Source organism: Aptenodytes patagonicus, chromosome 6 (assembly GCF_965638725.1).
Source record: "Aptenodytes patagonicus chromosome 6, bAptPat1.pri.cur, whole genome shotgun sequence".
In the NCBI taxonomy this organism is placed as follows: domain Eukaryota; kingdom Metazoa; phylum Chordata; class Aves; order Sphenisciformes; family Spheniscidae; genus Aptenodytes; species Aptenodytes patagonicus.
Window position 1 is genome coordinate 62229509 of NC_134954.1, and position 17307 is coordinate 62246815.

General features: G+C 44.6%; 1 protein-coding gene across 2 annotated transcripts in view; it reads left to right on the forward strand.

Moving 5' to 3' along the window:
- The first annotated feature begins 220 nt into the window (after positions 1-220).
- The window catches only part of GLI2 (GLI family zinc finger 2), a 195544-nt gene continuing 178457 nt past the window's right edge, over positions 221-17307 (forward strand). The window contains exon 1 of one of the 2 annotated variants that reach the window (XM_076342940.1): positions 221-254. The gene's annotated coding sequence lies outside the window, so the exon portion shown is untranslated. Of the gene's footprint in view, positions 255-358; positions 419-17307 lie in introns of those variants that run through there. The other variant, XM_076342939.1, reaches the window with a different exon arrangement.

The window sequence follows — 17307 nt, forward strand, 5'->3', positions numbered from 1 at the left end:
TGTGTATATATATATATATAAAAGTACGTATATGTGCGCGCGCGAGTGTGCGCGCCGTGTCCCGCCGCCGGCCCGGGCTGATGGGCAGCAGGAGCCGCCCGGCAGCCGCGACGCCCCGCACCTCTCCAAACTGCCCCCGGCCCTCCCTCCCTGCCTCCCTCCCTCCCTCCCCGCCCGCCCGCCTCCGCGGAGCTGCTCCGCGGCAGCAACCGGGGAGAGCGCCGCGCCGCCGCCGGGATTCGCGGCAGCTTTTGGTGAGGAGCGGAGCGGAGCGGGGGGGGAGCGGCACAAAAGGGAAGGACGGAGGGAAAGTCCCTCCCACGCCCCCCTCCCCCAAGTTTATGATGGGGGTCCGGAGGAGCAGCTCTGCTCCGCTGCAACCGCTCGCCTCCTGAAAACTTGCTGCTCCGCTTTTTGGGTAAAGTTGATGCTTATTGTGTCTTTTCGTTGTGCTCCCCCCCCCCCCTTCTCCCGCTTTTGTCGGAGATGCCCTGCGCCGGGGGGTGTGTGTGTGTGTGGGGGGTGTTGTAGAAATTTTGCGAGGGGCTCTCCTCGCAGCGGGTGCCTGGGGGGGTCCCGTCCCGTCTCCCCCCCCCCCCCCCCCCCCCCCCCCGCAGGTGAGCGGGGCGGATGCGGCCGCGCGCGTGTGTCTGGTGTGTGCCCCCCCCCCCCCCCCGCCCAGACCCCGCCGGGACCCCGCCGGGACCGGGCTTTGGGCCGTGCCTCCACGGCCATTGTTTTTCCCCGGGGCTGCGGTGACAGTCGCAGCCCCGGGCCGCTGCCGGGACCGCCTTGCGCCGGGTCCCGGAGGACAGCCGGGCTCCCCAAAGCCAGCAGCAAGTTTACCTTTTTTTAAAAAAAATTAAGTTGCCCCCCCCCCCCCCTCCTTGTCACCCCCCCCTCCGGGAGGGGCAATCTTTCGACAAGTATATTTGCTGAGGAATTTAAAAAATTCCCTGCTGCAACTTGATCCCTGTGCGATGAGGAGCGGCTCGGAGAGACCCGGACTCCAATCCTATTAAGGACTTAGAGAGTTGAGAGTTTTTCCCCCGGACTCGGTGGCTTTAAAGCAGTCAGGGAGGCGGGGAGGGAGATGGGCTCATCTAGATGCCTTTTCTGCCTCAAGTGATTGCCATCATTTCCTCGGAAACCTGACTTTTCCAGCGCAGGGGCTTAGGATGGTTTATCAGTCGTCCTGCCGCTGGCCCGGCTTTTCCGACGGTTACGGGATTTTTTTAATTTTTTTTTTTTTTTTTTTTTTTTTTTTTTAATTTTGCTACCCTGGAGCCTGGGCTTCAAAACTTTCCGGGACGGGGCTGCGCCTCTGCCGCAGGTGCGGTGGCGGTGCGCGGTGCGCGCAAAGCCGTGCCCCCTCCGCGGGTCCGGGACGAGCGCTCCCGGGTGAGCCCGGGTCGGTGCCGGGGCCCGGCTTGGCCTCCCGGTACACGTGTGCGAGTGAGCGAATGTCCAGGCGTGGGGGTCACCGCGGGCTGAGCCAGCAAAACTTGTGCCCTCCTATAGATGCCCTCGTATTTCATACAGCTCCGGGTACTGGAAGCCTGTGTGCCCACCTTTGTGCGTATAGGAATCCGCATTTTATTGGCGTATCGTGTTTATATTTTTACAGCCATAGACAAAGGGACTAGTTTTAAAACTTTGTCCGCCCCCTGCCAATCCCCTTCACTTTTTAATTTTATTTTATTTTTTTGCAACTGTGGCTCTTGGGATGTACAAGGATTTGAAAGTAAACATTTGACTAGCATGCTGCATAAAACAGCATTTAAACAAATACTGTATTGGCATGCACTGTGGAGTCGGTGCCAAAAAAGTAAAGTAAATAACCCATGAAATTCAAAATATACAGAAGTGGAATAGACTGATTTGTTTTAAGACTTGCTGATTTGATCTGTTTGTTCTAGCTACCTTGCTTTAAAAGAAAAAAAAGTTTGTGTTTTTTTAGTTCTAAACCTAATTCACTTAACTTCACTAGAAAAGAAACTACATTCACCTGGAAAAGAGGATCCTGCTAAATAATTGTTTATGCTCCTGGGATGTTCGCAATGCATGGTAATTGCGGCATACAGCAACTACAGTGAATTGGTTTGGTTCAACTTTTCTGATGGGCAGATATGGTAATTTGTATTTTGGCTGGAACTTCAGGAAATGTTGACACCTGTCAAACTTTGAATTGCAATAAAAATGTCATATTGAACGTTATTGCAAAACTGACAACTTTTAAGAAGTGAATGAAATTCATTATGGCTTTTCCACTGTAAACAACTCTTGGAAATTTGTCATTTGATTGAAAACATGACCTATCTGTGGCACTCAAAGTGCCTGATCCACTGAAGATGAACTGTTAATCTATGGGTATGTGTACATCCAAGCCTCTAGTGTATGTTTGTGAAAGAACTAATCTTTAAAGCAAGGTGAGTAAGATTCACTTGATCTTGAATGTTGTTACTGCTTAAAGTATGTGACTTTGAAGTGCCCAGAAATGCAACTGCTGTTCTTCAAAGAAAAACAGATCTCGAGGACTGTTTCCAACTTCCTTTCAATGTCTTTTTTTCAGTGTGTCAAAGGGGATGTATACAGATGGACAAATACTGTTTGTGTTAGGTCATTCATTTAGAGAAAAATGAGAGCCGTAGAAGAATTTGAACTAGATGCATATGCCAGTATAAATCTAGCGTAATTTCATTGAAGCTACTCCAGTTTATACTTGCATAAAAAAACCCCAGGACTTGACCTCAGATATCCAATACACAGCAGCCTGCATTCCCTAATGTCACACTGAACACTGAGTCACATTTAGAAAAGACAGTCTTTTTGCGGCATATATACAATGACCAGGATTTTTGGCATTGTTTTGAAAACCACTTTAGACTTTTATGGCAAAGAACCATTTTTGACTATGGTTTCTGTGATTCTAATGACCTTAAAGGTTTATACCACAACTTCCCTTTCAGTGATACGTTTGTATAGAAGCTGTACAGGCTCTGGGGCTATGTGATCAGCTGTATAGGGGCAGGGTTATGTGATCACCACAGCATTGTATAACTTGAAAGTAAGTTTTTCATGATCCTGGTACTTTTTTTCTGTTTAGAGAGTTTGACTTTTTTCTAATGAGTTTTCCAGTCCTCTGGCCCCATATTTTTTGTTTAAGGGTATGGTAGAGCATCTGGGCTAATATCAATAGCACTGTCCTCATTCTCTGCTTGTAAGTATGGAGGACACTTGGTTAACTGCCTCCCCCTGTTTTTGGTGGCCTACTGTAAGCCAGTTGTTTGCCCTGTAGTCTGAAAGGTACACAGATACTTCATGCTTTTGTACTCTGAGAAGTGCTCTGTTCATAGTGAAGTTTCCAGTGCAGATTAGCAAAGGCAGTGGATTCAGTAAGCAGTCACCAAAATCTGTATGTATTTGTGCTGCAAACACCTATCTAGTGCCCCATCACAAAGCCTCCACTTAATAATCTGGCCAAGGATTTCAAGGCAGCGAGTTTTTTCAAAGAAGCTACTTAGGAACATTAGATGTGACTATAGCATCAAACTAATTAGTTGCCACTCCATTTCTATGAAGCTTCCAGGGCTTTATAGAAATGCGATATTTGCACTTCTCACTTGCTGCTGAGGCATTGAGGTTAAGCAGTCTCTGCTTTTTGTCTGCTTTTTTACTGATGGGAAAGATTCCAGGGCATTGTTCGAGAGCTGCACAACCCCCTTATATACCTGGGTAAATATTTTAAACAGTTGCGCATTTGGACAACTTGCTACAAAGCATTAAGTGGTATTTAGGATTTGCTTCAGCTCTGTTCCCAGGGCCCTTTTAAAGAAAACCAAAACAACAGGAGGTATTTGGGAATTAATTAGAACAACACTAAATAAAATAATAGCAAAGAATGAATCCCAGTATGAATGACGGCAAGAAGGCATTGTGTTAGGAGGTGAATAATACGTGTGCCCGTGCTTCTCTACGTATATGTACACACACACGTGTGTATGCATGTAATACGTACAATTGTATACAGCTGATCCCATATGTGTGCATCTTCTAGAAATTAACTGGTATTTGGTGTACAAGTAATAAGAATTGGATCTTGCATGGTAATCTTGATAGTTGAAGAGGCAAAATTGCAGGTTTCCCTTGTGAACCAGTGACTGGAATGGAAATACTGGGTAATCCTGTCTAATTTTCTGCAGGCCAGTTCCAGTTGGAAGTGAATACATGTTAGGTGTGTATAGTCCAGGAGGGGCCACAGAACTTTTCTTCATTCACACTTGCCTACTGTAAAACCGCACCCCATACCCTTTAACTTCTTTTAAACAAAACAAAACCAAATACACAAAAGCTGAAATGTGCTGCACCAAGGGAACAGGAAAGTTGTTGTCCTGTAATTCAAAAGTTCAAAGCTGTGAAAGTTATTTGGGATTTGTGAATATTCAGTACCACTGAAAAAGAGGCCTTGGTGCCTGGAAGTGGTCACCCAAATTAGAAAACGTTTGAAAATAGGCTCCTTCGGGCCCCTATTGTAATGAGTGGAAGCGCTTCTGGTACTGTCATGGGCATGGCTGCCCAAAGACATTAGTCACTGGTGAATCTTTTCTCATCGTTTCACAGTTTTTTGTGATTGGCTGTCACCTTTCTGCAATTATAAGTATTCCGAGAGGAAACAATACAAATCAGAACTGTAGGTACCAGGATCTCTGTACTGGACGTATTTCTTTTTACTTTCTAAGTGTTCTTTTTCATATGAAAAGAATTTAGCAGCTTTATCCTTATTCAAGTCTTTTCTTTTTGTATCTGCTGGGGAGAAAACCATTAATTTTGGGGAATGGTGAGGGTAAGCCTTAAGCTGTCTTTGACATTTTAGTTTAACTTGAATAGGTTAATTTTTTTTTTTTTTTTTTAAAGAAAACAAGTTGGTGGGAAGTGTGTTTTTAACTGTGAGCGCCCGATTTCGACCATTAGCATAAGAAAAAAAGTTTTAGTGCATTTACTATTGTACTGAATGAAGAGTTCCAACAGTCAGGGAAAAGAAAGTAAAAGGCTGTAAAGAAATGATGGTCTATTCAGATTATTCAGCAGCCCAAAGCTCTGGTCATCTGCCTCTGAAATCTGTGATCGGGATATCACTTTTATCTTCCTGTGCCTTTCTCTCGCCTTTTTCACATGTTCACTTTTGTCAAGGTTTATTGATCACGTTTTCTTCTCTGCAAATCTGTGGAAAATTTAATGAACCAAAAACAACAGAGAAATAAAAGGAACTTTTTATTCATTAGCACTAGATTGAATTTTGTTCTATAGTCACTACCCTCTTGCCTCCCATGTGCATCATTGTGTCACTCCTGCAGCACTTACAGTACATACAGTGGGGATGGCTGCATTATTAATTCTCTTCCAGGGAAAAGTTTGTTTAATGTTGCGATCTCATGGCAGATCCAGCCCTGCTGCTTGTCTCTTCTCTGCCCTCCTGACATTCAGATTCTTGACTGTGGTGCTTCTGCTGCTAAATACCTTAAAGTGTGTATTCCGCAGAGCATTTACCTCTTCAAGAATGAAATGTATTTGCTGCCTAGCAATTAAACCCAAATTTAAATGATTGCAGATTAGTAGTAGTTATTTACAATCCTGATTGTTTTGGTGCTATGATCCTTGTTCATTACACATCTGCTTTGCCACGGTGCTGCCCCAGAGCGCTTTGTGATGCAAATGGTTTTGTTAACTTACAAATAGTTTCAGTATCTAGATCATCTCAGGTGACATACTTAAGTCTCTTCTTTTTTCCCAGATGGACTTAAAAAGCTGTAATTAAATGTGGCTTCCAGTATGATTAAGCTTTGCTAACATTTTCCATGGAACGATTTACTTGAACTCTGGCACTTTCTGATCCTGTCACCGGAAGATTTTTCAATAAAGGCCCTTTTTAACATTAATTTCATTTCATTTAGTGCAGCTTGTAAGTGTAGGGAAATGAGTTAAAATGGAGCATATATCTGCCTGAGAGATTTCTTGGGTATTTCTTAATTCCAAAGAACTTCACTGCTACTCTATGTTAAATGCTAAGGTGTAAATCCCGGGGGAAGGAAAACCACAGTTCTGTAGAATAGTCCCAAATAGTCCCGTAATGAGTAGTACCATCAATGCTCATACTTTTAAGGGATGAGCTAAAAGCGACGAAAGGGCATCCGTAGTTGAGCTTGTAATTTCAGCTACAGTGATGGCACATCTGTGACTGCATCTGTTTTTCTGTGCGCTGAGTGACTCTCCATTCTGTAGGAACATACACCTGCAGTCTTAAACTGCCTCTAAATCTAGAGAAAGGACTTTGTGCCCAGCAGAATGAACCCTGCTGGGAAAATCTGGGCTCCTGTTTGAAAAAAAGAGTAATAAAAAAGTCTTCTATCCCCTGTGAAATGTGGGATTTTACTGTAGATAATTCATTTAAATGAAACTGATGAAACCTCTCCAGAGGAACATGCCTTCTCTGGGATGCTCTGCTGCACAGCGGAAGCCAGCGTGGGTCCAGCCCCTCGGCGATGAGCACCCTGCGGTCACAGTCCCTCACCCCTGCCATGAGGTGCCAAGTACCCCCGGCGGGGGACTGCCTTGTCCTCCCCAGGATCTGCAAGGGGTGGTCAACTGCACAGCTTAATTCCTGCAGTAGCAGTGGAAAAACTTCCAGTGTTACAAATGCAATTCAGATGAGTAGGCGATGCTGTAATATCACAGCGCTGTGATACTCATCACTGGGAGATTTAAATATCCAGTCTCTGGAAGTTAAATCCTTTTTTTCTTTAAATGTCCTGTATATTTAGTGATTATATTCTCTTGGAGCAAGTGGATCACCTGAAAGTTGTCTAGCACTGTGTTAAGCAGTTCGATTCAGTTACTAAAATTCATTGAAAAACCCTTGAAAACATCCCACCAATTTTTTTTCAGCTTGGAAAGCGGCATCCCTAGCTAAAATTGTTATGTTGCTCCCCTCCATACTGACCTGTGGAGTCCTGTTAGAGCCCCTTTTATCACGCCGCCTTTAGAAGCAAGGTCTGTTGATTGCGACGGTGTTAAAAGAGCATCAGTTCCCAACACCAAGATAGCTCCTTTTCAGAGCAGTCCTCAGCAATGCCTCTTTGTGCAGTGGACAATGCAATAAGTCAGACAGGACTTTCTGAGCCACCTCTATAAGGAACTGTAAGGGCTACTGAAGTACACTTGTGTTAAGTTGAATTGATTGAAATTTAATGGCTGTTAGTAGCTATGAATGGTAATGATTTTCTAGAGTATCTTCACCATGCTTGACATTAATAACTGGAGAGTGTGTATATGTGACGCTAGCGTGTTATTCATTTTTAAAGATGCTTTCTCCCAGCCCTCTTTCCCATAATTTAGTTGTTTTGATGCATCAGAAGAAAAATCTTGGGCTTCGAAGAGCACGTACATCTTGTCAACATAATTTTGTGCTCACGATTTTTATTTTTTCCAATTCCAACATAAATCAGACTACAATATAGTGAGAGTGATGAATTTGTTTTACATGCCATCATGAATTAATGTTATGCAAATAGAAGCTTTACAGGTGCTATGATTTACTTAATAATTTCAAGTTCTAATATTTAAGCTCATTCATTATGTTTGAGTAAAAGAAAAACCACAGCATGTTCATATTTTTAAACATGAAATGTGAGATTTGTGTGCATTTGCTGTGTGTAGTTGCTGTGTAAGCACATTTGATGGCTAAGAAAGAATCAATCAGTGTTTGCATTTGGCATCGTATTCCTGTAGATGTTACAGAGACATTTCAAAGAGAATAATCAAATATTTGTGTGTAAGGAGAGGAAGATGCTGGTAAAACATTCTTCGAGCATATAAAGAAGTAGAAAACTGCCAAAGTAAAGTTTTTCGGCCTTTAAAAATTGAGCAGAGCAGCACGGTTTTGCTATGCAAAGTGGCCTTTATTTTCTCCTGAACAGCTCGCTGCGAGCTGCTCCCAGACCTGCCGTCTTCACCGTACGGTGAGGACGAGCCGAGGAGCTGGTGAGAGCTATAGGCGTCCTGGGTCAAAGGTGAATGCGAATGTGATCGCAGGGTTTTCAGGCTTTGATATCATTTTTAGTGTGCTTCCCAAAGGCTAAGGACAAGGGGGAGAAAGTTTGACACATAAATACATCTTGAATCTCTGAAGATAAGAATAGATTTTGACTTTATTTCTCAAAAAATTGAGGTCACTGTGGTCTGATGACAGGCTGAAAGCCCATCACTCAATTTTTTTCTTTTTCTTACTTTTTCTTTTTTTTTTTTCTTCAAATGAACAGACAGAAGCTTATTTTTGATACATTGTACACATTGAGTTAGTGACAGCATATTCAGGTTTTGAAGTTTGTGGCCCCAGGGTCAAGGTTTAGCATCAACGTCTGGGCCTCCCTGCCCAGGTAGTAAGAATTTTACTGATTATGCCACAAAAGAACCAAACCTCTTAAATTTGGCAACGTAGACGAATTAAAAATGAAGCTTTACAAAATGCATTTGCTCCACGCAGCAGGACCATGTGTTTCCATGATTGCTACAGCCGTTAGTCATGGGAGTAGGCTCAAGAATCGGTCCTTGACCTCTTCAAGCCCAGGGGACCATTGGCCAGGGAGCAGAGTGGTGCTCGGCTTTTAGTAATTTTGACAACTTCTTTTGCTGTGTGTGTTCTTGAAGAACTCGGAGGAGAAATTCATCATGATGCGCCATTCAAGCCAAGGATTTAGCTGGGTGTTAAAGGGCCATTTGGGAAGTGGTGCACAGTGTATGTACCGTGATCAAGTTAATTATGTTGCTTTGGCAACCACAGCTTTGGTATTTCCTGACTAGGGCTCGTTGATGGAGTCATATTCCAATATCTGGCGTCATCAACACTAAAACCTTTAGTGTCAGGTCAGTTTTGTCAAAAAGTGGCAGGAAAAAAAGAGATGGGGGATTTTTCTGACAGTGTTAAAAATTCATTTTTTTACAGGTTTTGTGTTGAACTAAGTTTCTATTTAGAATTTTAAAATATAATTCCATTGTAGGAAATACAGTAGCAATACAACTGATTTTCCAGTTATATTGTGTGATTGTTTTAAAATTTCTTTTGTGGAGAATTTCAGCATTTTGGGGTTTTGTTCCAATTCACAATAAGTCAGATTTGGAAATCTTAAATTCCTTTGTAAACTGCAGTAACTGTATTCCTAACTTTGCTCTTCCCTTCTCAGAATTGTAAGGGAATACAGAGCTGAGCATAGTACATGTGTTACTGAACCATGTCCATGGCTAATTTTTTTGCCTTTGATTTATTTTGTGTGTTGTTGGGGTCTTTTCCCCATTTTTTTTAAAGAAAAGGGAATGAAGGGGAAAACATTGTGCATATTGGGGTTGCATTGTCTCAGCAAAGCCTGCACCTAACGACTGACCCTGCTGCAGCACTCTTAATCTCTATTTTCTATTCGAGAAAATGTTCCTACTACTGCATTTTACTCCAAGGCCTCTGGCAGGGCTTGCTAAAATTCAGACTATGAGTTGGACTTATTCTGAGAAATTCACTGGTGCTGGAGGTGAGTTCATTCCTCTGGGACAAAGCACACGGGGGGAGGTGGGCGGTGAAAGGCAGGTCTGGATCTGTGTCGAGGGGACGGGGATGAAACGGGGCAGCGGCGGCAGCTGCTGGAGGTTGCACCATTCTCCCAGGAGCATGCAAGGTGAGGGATCCTTCTCCTTTGCTTTCCAGAGGGCATTTCCAGCGGTGCAGATGGCAGGGGAATCTTTGCCAAGGCATTCGTTCCCTTTAATCTCTTCTCAGGGTAGAGATACCCAAGAGCCAGAGGCCATCCAGGCTGTAGAAGGTGGGAGATGAGCAGGGCTTTCTTGGTGGGGGGAACTCACTGAGAGTGAGCCAGTGTCGCTCTCTGCTGCCCGTTCTGGGCTGGCCCATTTCAGGTCACCTTGGGTACCACCACACTGCCTGATGGTTTGCTGGGGAGGCACTGCCTCAGATCAGGCTGGAAATTTTTAGTGCGTTGGGTGCAGTCAGAGGATGATGTACTCCAGCTGTCAGCCCAGATTCAGCGTGCCAAGGGGCACAAAATAACTTGGGTACAACATTCATTTGCTGTTGAAGATGCAACTTTGCAGCCTAAGGGGACCTCCTGGCTTCACCCCAGTCCCCCTTCCTGTTGCTGCATGTGGAATAACCAGCATGTTCGTGGGGTTTATCAGGAGCAGATCGCAGTGCAGCGTAGGACCCTCTGGTGGAAGTGAAGGCGGCAACCACTCAGGATGTCCTCTTCAAAGTGGCCTTTCCCTCCTTTCCTTGGCCACTCTCTTCTCCTGGCGTGGTGTGGCTGAGGGGCTGCCACCCTGGAGCTAGCTGGATGTTAGCCCTCCTGTAACAAAGGGGGAGCAGTTGGGGTTTTTTGTTGTTTTTTTTCCCCTCTTGCTACGTGTTTAGTTGCTAGGATGAGGTCTGCGCTTCTCGCGTGCCTTCTGGGTGTAGTAAATCACGCATCCCCACAAGCCTCCCGTGTAGGCTGGACTGGGAGCCGTTGGTGCAGCAGTTCAAAGAAAGTGCAGTGCTGCAGGTGCTCTTTTGCTCGCTGATTGCTTCAAATGTCACACCTCTCCTCGACTTACGTCTACGCTATTTCAACATCTCATGCGAGCTAATGGAGTTTAGGCATCACCCATTTCTCCCTCTTTCCCTCGAGGTTACAGATTTCTGGACATCCTTGAGATGGAGTTTTAAGGTCATTGGTGGCATTTTTAGGTCACAGAACTGCAGCACCCTGTCTTCTCGCCAGCTAATCAAATGACTAATTAGTTCTTAAATCTTACATTGCTGCCGTTATCTTTTTCTCTAGCTTTGGTTCAGCTCTGCAGGATGAAGCCTGCTAGGAGATGACATCTGAGAATTATTTGGTTGGAGACTTAGAGGCAGATATGGTCAAGAGACTCCATATGAGCAATCATTGGTGACTGTGTTCGTCTATGTACCTCAATTCATCCATGTACATTAAGACATCCGTCAAAGCACGTTGTTCAAAAGCAGCCTTCCTATAAGACTTCCTATGATTATGGCAGTGAAGATACCAAATACACAGGACTTTTAATTCCATTGTAATTTGGGTTATTTCCACAAGATTATTTTTTTTTTAACAAAGGCAGCTGTGTACATATATTTTAGTTTATTTTAGCATACGTGCATTTTTGCATCAGGGCACTTTATCATGCACCCTCTAAAATGGTCATAAATAGGGACTTGGGCAGTGCAAACCTTTGTGTGTATCGCAGCCACATTAGCCCACTTTATTTCCCACTTTTCTCAGGTGTTGATGGCATCTGGTTGTGACAGATGCTTTCTGATAAAGCTTTCAGATCAACATGCCTTTGGAGACATCAGTGCTCTGTGTTGGTACTTGCAGACTGCTGTATCCAAATACTCTTCTTTAATTGTCTTATTAAGTAGAGAATTAAGCTCTGTGCTTTGACTGTTTTGGTGCCAGTGATTCTTATTGCAGGCTTTGGCACGGCACCGTGTTGTATTTTAAAGAGACAGCGTCACTTTAATGATGTGGGAATTGAGTTGGAGGATAAAAATCCGCTGAGAACAATGGCTGACTGAGAGTACGGTACGTAAAATCTGATTTTATGTTCTTCCCTTCAGACTATTAGGTGGGGGGTTTAGTTCAAATGCCTGCAATGATTTAAGAAATAAAAAGCAGAAATCCTCACTGCTGCCAGACCACAGGCTCCTCAGCGCCAGACTTGCAGACAAATGTCACATGTTGCTGTATGTTTTGAAAGCATACCATGTGTTATTCTTTAGCTGTCTCAGTCCTTCCCCCCAGCTATATCATCTTCTCCCTAGCCAATCTCACAGAAAAACTTTTAATGAAATAAACTTTCCTTTTCCTCCCCTCCCACACAGACCCTGGGATGTGTTCCCCCCCTACCTGTCACTCCATGCGAAGGTCTCTGCCCACGAACTTGCAGAAGTGATTTTAACTTGACTTCATGTAACTCTGCCTCTCATGCTTTAAATCAGGCACTTTTGACACTAATATTGCAGCTTATGTTGTGTGTTAGGATCAAGAGCTCACAAATGACTAAACATATGGTTAAAACTTTTTTTGCATGGAATATAATATGTTTCAGTTTAACTCGGCTGTGGGTCTAGATAACAAACGTTTGCCATTAGAATCATTGCGTTTCCAGAAACGATTTTTTTACTCCTTCTTCTCTACTGTCTTGGATTAATGTTTCCTCCAGCTAATGACAGGACCGGACATGCAAACTAGATTAGAGCACAGTGTGAATAGTATGAGCTGAAAATGCTGGCATCTTGCTTTGTTGCCTACAAGGTTAAGCAGTTTACTGCGAGGTTGCAAGAAGTAAACTGAAAGCAAACAGGCAAATTAATCCAGATCTCTTGGGTCCCTCCCATGGTGAGAGCGGCTCCCAGGGGATTTGCCTCTAAAATGTTCTTTCAACCCCCCTCCCCCCCCAACGCGCAGCAATGCAGAGCTTTCCCACTGATGGCCAAATTGCGTACAGACAGGTCAGAGTCCGGCCACCCGTTGGATACCTGGGTGTCACTCCAGCAGCGCGGCCACGGGATGCCGCTCCTCCTCCTGATCTGCTGTGCCGGGATGAATGTGGCAGAAGCAGAGGTGGCAACGGCAGCCTGGCGCTGTGGCTGTTATGGGTGGTAAAGGCTGCTTTGCATTAGAGCAGTTCCCCAGGGCTGCCTTCTGCAGGAGGTCTGCTCCTGATTTCAGCAGGGGCAGGAGGCAGCCAGCGCTTTTCGCTCGACATCTCTATTAAGTCCACCGCACCAAAAAAACCCCGCGGCTTGGGAAAGCCAGCTGCTTGGGTTTCTGTAGAAAAGAGTGTGTGAGTCGGTCCGGTGGTGAGACGTCACATCTCTGATAAGCAACAAACTGTTGGGGAGTTATGTTAAAATAAAGGATAGATGGTGAGGGCTGGGAAGATCAGAACAGCCAGTACGAGGGATCATACATGCATACCTCTGTGTGCTAGCTGTAGGTACATTCTAGACCTCTGCTGAAAATTCATCATATTTCATTTGTATTCCTTCTTTTTTTCCCTTTTTTTTGTTTTTGTTTTTTTGTTGTTTTTTTTTTTAAACACTGCCATGAGTGGGATTTATGCAAGCGCCTGCATCCAGCTGTACCTTGTAACTGTAGGTAGTGCTCCTGCCAGCCTGGGACCTTAGGTGCTGGTGTCCCAGTTTGCAGCCATACTGGCCATACTGGGGACTGGATGGGTCTGCATACTTATTCTACTCAAAAGCTTAGATTTGAATCCATGTTGAAAGGCTGGATCCCAGTCTGTGTCTTGGGTGTCGGGCTCGGAGTTCTCTCTCCAGTAGAAATGAATGATTTATTGGTTTTCTATGAAAACCAGACAATAATAGAAAGTTTGTGTTTCACATTTAGGTGTAATTATGAGTGCGATGCTTGAATGATGAGGTGTACAGTGTTCAGAAAAAAAGCTGGCACCATTTCACGCGAGTGCAGGGTTTCCACCAGGCCACGTCTCTAACGGATCAGTTCAACAGATCCCGCTGTGACTGGGACCTCCTTCCTCACCAGTTCCTCATGTTTACTGGGGAACTGCAGTGTTCAAACTGGGCTCGGCAACCAGCTGTGTTGTAGCGGCAGAAATACTGCTGGGACATGGCAAGTGCCCGTGCTGGGCCCACCAGCCTAAGGGAGAGCAAGTGCTCTTTCAGTTTTCTTTCTATTTCAGTCCTGCCCGGCTGAAATATACAGCTTGTGTCTATGGGGAGGAAGAGGAAGATCCTCATCTCCCACCCAGGGATATCACAGGGGAGACTGCTGGAGAACAGGGGGCAGATTGGGCTACAGTGGGGTGTGAGGACCACATGGTTTCAAGGTAAAAAGGTGACAGAAAACCATGAGAAAGCAGGAGGAATGATGCCTCTACTCACAAAACAACTTGTTAATTTTTAAGTGATTTTTTTTCAGTTCAGGACTGAGTTGTGTTGATTATAGCAAGGCTCTAAAACTGCTTGATCTTAAGGCTAGTGCTGCTCACTGAGACAAGGTAGGGGGGAATTTGGACCATATTTGAAGCTAGGCCAGTTTTTGTCCTAGTGGATAAAAGATGTATCTAAGGAAGCGTTTTAGCCTCTGTCAGGCTACAGCTTTCCAAATGTGCAGTCAGGTGGCACTGGTTGCCTTTATCAGTAATTTGAAGGGATCTCAAGAAAAGATTCCTGCCTGCTGCCATCCAAACGCAGCCTTCCTCCCTCGGGAGAGCTTGCGGAGGAAGGTGGAGGGTACAATTCCCAGGCACCCGGAGTCCTCAGAGATTTAGATCCTTTAGGACAAGAGGAAATGGCCTCAAGTTGCGCCAGGGGAGGTTTAGATTGGACATGAGGAAAAATTTCTTTACTGAAAGAGTGGTTAAACATTGGAACAGGCTGCCCAGGGAAGTGGTTGAGTCCCCATCCCTGGAGGTATTTAAAAGACGTGTAGATGAGGCACTTAGGGACATGGTTTAGTGGGCATGGTGGTGTTGGGTTGACGGTTGGACTCGATGATCTTAGAGGTCTTTTCCAACCTTAATGTTTCTATGATTCTATGAGATACGGTTTTGAGATGAGGAGTTGGAGCAGAAAACTGTGCTGCTCATATGGACTGGTTGCCTACATCTGGCAGCAGAGTTGGATGAGGAGTCAGTGCAACTGCTGTTAACGCTAACCCACCTTTAGCATCTCACAGGATGGTTTTGAGCTCTGGAGTGATTTAACAGTGCGGGCTGTCTCATCTTCTGGAGAAATCCCAGAGGTGCAGTTTCTCAAACACTTCTGCTCCCTGAAGAGCCTCTAAGGTGCAATGCTGCAGGTTGCCCTCTCCTCCCTGCTGCCCTGGGCTGCTGTGGGTAAGGGTGTTGTGTAGGGCCATTTGGAGCATGTTTGCAACACCAAAGGCATGAAGCCCTGAATCAGTATCTAACATATCTTTCTAGAGGCAGGAGAATGGGTGACCAAGTGTTTTCACAAGATAGGCATATGCAAGAGGGTAGCTTGACTTAGTCCCTTGGAAATACCGGTAAATGTTGCAGCTCTGGCACCCTCATCAAGGGAGCATGGCTGCTCTTTGTAACAGAGGTTCATAACAAAGAGCAAGCGAGTGATGACTGCTTTGTGAGATCAAGTGTGACCAAGAGGCCTTTCTTCCAGCCTCATGTGTGTTATTGTTTCCCTCTCATGCGGACCCCTGTGACCTGTTTGTGCTAATGTGCTAGACATGGAGCTATGCCTTGAAACCATCCAGAGCTTGTGCTAGAGCAGAATGGCCGCTTACCCTGCAGCCCTCCATAGACAACAAGTGATACACATGTTCTGCAGCGTGCCTTGTCTGCATATAAGTATGCAGGGGCGTATGCTTAGGTAGAAGAACTATTGCATTATTATGTGGGAAGTTCATAGACCTCTTACAGCCTACTTTTTTAAGGGAGATCTTTGCCTTAAATTTATTGATCTTCAGTGGAAGAGCCACTTCGTGGCTGTAATGAGTTTTGTCGGGAAAAAACCATCTGTTTAGGTGTTTTAGAAGGACTTAATCCAGAATACATCATTAACTCTCTAGGCCATTATGGAAGAGTAGAGCAGCTATCCTTTCTGTCATAAGCTAAAGGATGCTGACTGGGCATTTGAGTCTTCTGGAAGTCAGCGTGACCCGCACATTGTGTAGGAATTGATAGCAACTCCAGAGGGTAAGATAGCAAGGGAACTATTCCCTATGTTAGTTATATTGCCAACTGCGATCTTCTGTGGAGGAGAAGGCTGGAATGTGAAATTATCAGCTCTCTGCTCTGCTAGACCTGCGGGCTAGTGCAAAACCACATTTAGCTCACAGCCAGCCACAGCATGTGCTGCCTTTTGGCTCACGTGTAGTTAAGGGACATGAAGGAGTCCCAAAGAGACAGGCTCCCACACAACCTGCTGGCAGCTGGAGTAAATACCGTTGGGGAAAGAAGGAACGTAAGATACCAAACCTGGAGGAAACCAATCTTCATTAGTTCTGCAACCCATCGGACAACTTGCATTCTTTTATTAACTTTTTATTACGGCAAAAGTGATGAGAATAAAAATAGTCTAGGTGCCAAGGGGATAAACAGTGAATTAAAAGGATTAAGGTCTGAACATTTTATTGCTTTTAGAAAGATGTTATTAGATTTACTAGCTTAAGTTAAATTTACATGGCTGAATTACTTCTTAGCTTAGTAATGAGTTTTGTGGGGAAAAAACCATCTGTTTAGGTGTTTTAGAAGGACTTAATCCAGAATACATCATAACTTTCTAGGCTATTATGGAAGAGTAGAGCAGCTATCCTTTCTGTCATAAGCTAAAGGATGCTGACTGGGCATTTGAGTCTTCTGGAAGTCAGCGTGACCCGCACATTGTGTAGGAATTGATAGCAACTCCAGAGGGTAAGATAGCAAGGGAACTATTCCCTATGTTAGTTATATTGCCAAATACGATATTTTAGATTATTTCAGTTTTCATAAACTCTTGAGACATTTTAAGATAACTTTGTTTTTTTGAACATGTAAAAGACTTTGTTTTCTGAAGGTAGCTCATGGCAAACTGATGACTGACAGTGGCAATTCTGTTTGAGGTCACCTGCAAATATTCTCTCCCGATACCCGTCAACATAGTCAAGTCCAGCCAAGCTCGAAGCTCCTGCCCTTTATAAGGGTTCAGGGTTGCTGGAGGTCTATGTGTTGGCTTCCTCTGAATCCACAGTGCTTGTGTGTGGCTCTTCCCCCCCCCCCCCCCAGCTCCTCACGCAGCACACTTGCACGTTGGACAGAGTCCAAATTTCCTCCCTCCTGGGGATTCCTTTGCTGTTAATTTAAGTGATGGCAAATGCAAACTTCTTGCCAGAGCTTGCTGTGTGTTTCTGGATGCTTTTTTTAGCTGTTCCCTGAGGGGTCAGCTTTTGTCCTTCCCCACCATACTTTCTGCTGTAGGGAGAGAGGCCTTGAGCTGGAGCTGATCGGTTCCACCTGGCTTTGAATGTGTCTCTGACATGGCTTCAGTACCTAAGTGTCTGTCACGGTTTTCGAAGACTTTTGCTTTGTTGTTGTCTGTACAAAGCTGGGCTTATAATAACGTGAGTGTATATGTAATCTTTATCTTAATAGCAGAATGAATCATCCATGCCTATAATACAGTGTGTCTAAGTTCCTATTAGATGGTTGTCTGCAGCACTGTGACTGTGATGATTTTAGATG